A 2752-nucleotide genomic window follows, 5' to 3' on the forward strand; every position below is an offset into this window, starting at 1 on the left:
CTGCGGAGTGGTGGGTGGCGGCCCAAGGGGCTGCGAATGTCCCTTTTGTATGCATGTATTCAAAGTCTTTAGGATAGATACATTCTCTTAATGAGTATAATGATTTGTTCTAATCGTGTTTGTAAATAGGATCTCAAGTCTGCATCTTGTACAGCAATTAACCACTAAGAAGAATGTATGCAGTATGTTAATTATTGAAGCTGTCCTAGCGATTTGATTTGAAACTTTCTCATTGCTTTTTGTTTATCAATAAAATTATGAAAAAAGTACATGGGCTTTGAGATGATGATGATGATGATGATGATGATTATTGTTATTTTAGAGTTGCATGATAATTTATGGAGCTCCTCCCTGACTTTGTGGTCTGTAGGTGACTTTTTCCACTTGTGGAAGTTGTTTGCCAGCTCCAGGAAAATGGCTGGGGTGTGATGCAATGTACTGCTGGAAGAGTCCTATGAGGTGGTTGCAGCCATCTTCATCATGTTGCCAAAACAGAGCTGACACATCCAGCTCCTCCTAAAGTGCCTTCACCCCAGCTACCTTCTCATCATCTTTCTGCCCATAATTCTCCTACAAGATCTGGTACTACTCTGGAGTGTCTCACTGCAGAAACTGAGCCACCAGATAGATGCATTTCTTGTGCATGTTGGTGCCAATCTTTCCCATCACACTGGGGTCCCCAGATAGGTCCAGGAAATCATCTGTATCTGAAAGAACTTGTCCTTCTCCATCAGGATCCTCCTGGCATTGCTGTGCTCCTTCTACCCATCAATGCCAGCCATGTACCTGGCAGCAGCAACAGGCAGGTAGAAGGAGTGGAAAGCTGTCTCATACTTGACAACAGATTCAAACCCCTTTTCAGCGTATCTGCTGAGATCCACAAGGTCCTAGGGAGCTGTGATGACATTCAGAGTCTGCCCAACCTCTGATAGGCAGTCTGCAGGAAGAGCTCAAGCAGGTTCAGGGAAGAGTCCTGCTCCTGGCAGTGGAACTTCAGCAAATGGTAGATACAGGCTTCCTGGAGAGCATCACTGACAGTGTCCAAACCTATTCCTGGCTTCCGACAGCAGGAGACCTGGATCCTCTATGTAAGGGATGAGTCCACTATCATCTGTCACCTGGAAGAAAGATTGCAGCAGTTCTACATACCAGCCCACAGTCAGTGCCCACTGCAGGCTGTCTGAGTCCTGTTTTCTGGCTCCACCAGCTCCCGAAATGCTACCAGCTCTGTCAAACCCTGGTTGTATTTGCCTCCAATGTCCTTGTACTCTAGGACCTCCTTGAGCCGAGCAATGACATCTATTTCTGGGTGCCCTGTGTCATCTTCAGTTAACACACTGACAATATGAGAGAAGTGCTGGATGAAATTCTGCATTTCTTGATCATAGACATCACATTTCTGCTCTCTATTCATTCTGAGAGAGGAGCCAAGTGCTCTGTTCTGGATGCTGTTCTCTTATGGTGAGTCTATTATTTTAATCCATTGCATCACAAGATTTTGGAATGTTTTTATCTTATTTCCTTTGGTTTTGTTTTTTTGAGACAAGGTTTCACTATGTAGGTCAGGCTGGCCCTGAACTCATTATGTAGCCACAACTGGCCCCAAACTCACAGCGATCCTCCAGTCTCAGTCTCCTGATCTTATTTCTTATGTCAGCTAGAATAAGTTACGTTGTGCCATAAGAACAAACTAATATCTTGATAGTTTGTAACAGAAAGCTATCTATTTTCATGCTCATACTACTTATTCATCATACTATTTATCCATTATGGACTAATTTAAAATTGTGCCATAATCTCTTACTCTGGAGCCCAGGCTGGTGGAGCAGCCACTTCAACCAACACTACTGGTCATTGTGACAGAGGGGACAGGTGCTCTGAAGGGTTTTGTATCACTACAATAATGAAATACGTGGCAAGAAGTGTACTCATTGACCAGAGCCAGTTGGTTAGCCATGGTGAACCACAAGGAAGTAGGCAAACTGTACAGCCCCATGGTGCCTTTAGAGGAAGCAAGCCAGATCTGTTTGGCAAGTAGTATTGATAACTTCCTCATTCTTGGTCTGATGGTTTGAGGCTTTTATCTTTCTGCTTCCTTAGGTTTAGAATGCTCATTTCCCCACAGCTTTTTAATGCACAATCTGGTTTCCAAGTGTACAATAAAAATTTCTAACACTATTGACTTGAAAGTACCCTATTTATTAGGAATTGTACTTGAGCCTGGCATGGTGGCACATGCTTGTAATGCTGGCACTGGGTAGAATGAGGTGGGAAAAGTGTAGTGAGTTTCAAGCCAGCCTAGCCTGTGTAGTGAAGGGCTAGCCTGAACTACATAACCCTGTCTCAAAGAAGAAAACGAATACAAAAACAAAAACTCTCAAAAGACTATGCCAGTGGGCTACACAAATTAGAGATTTTATTTGTCTCTAAATCCAAAGGGGCAGATGAGGAATCTGAAAGGAGGCAGTGTGGAAAGGATGCCCCTCTCGTGCATCACCACTTAGCTGTCTTCTGTATGTAGCCACTTCTCCATACCAAGGAGAGTTGCAGATCCAGGCATTGCTATTATCGTCAAATGCCATTTTGTGTGTAATTGTGTATTTGTACACTTGCTTCCCTGAGATGTCTGTGAATATTTTTATGCCATATGTATTGTTGTATGCTACTGTTTCTTTCTTTGTTCTTGCTATTTGAGTTTTTTATAATTATCTTCTATTTTGAAGAGTAAAAACAAGTGCAAGAAAAACAAAAA

General features: G+C 42.8%; 1 pseudogene; it reads right to left on the reverse strand.

The window, feature by feature from the left end:
* Positions 1 to 59: 59 nt before the first annotated feature.
* On the reverse strand, positions 60 to 1429 carry LOC101563020 (annotated as a pseudogene).
* Between the last annotated feature and the right edge of the window lie 1323 nt (positions 1430 to 2752).

This window comes from Octodon degus, unplaced genomic scaffold, assembly GCF_000260255.1.
Source record: "Octodon degus isolate 3935 unplaced genomic scaffold, OctDeg1.0 scaffold00072, whole genome shotgun sequence".
Classification (NCBI taxonomy): domain Eukaryota; kingdom Metazoa; phylum Chordata; class Mammalia; order Rodentia; family Octodontidae; genus Octodon; species Octodon degus.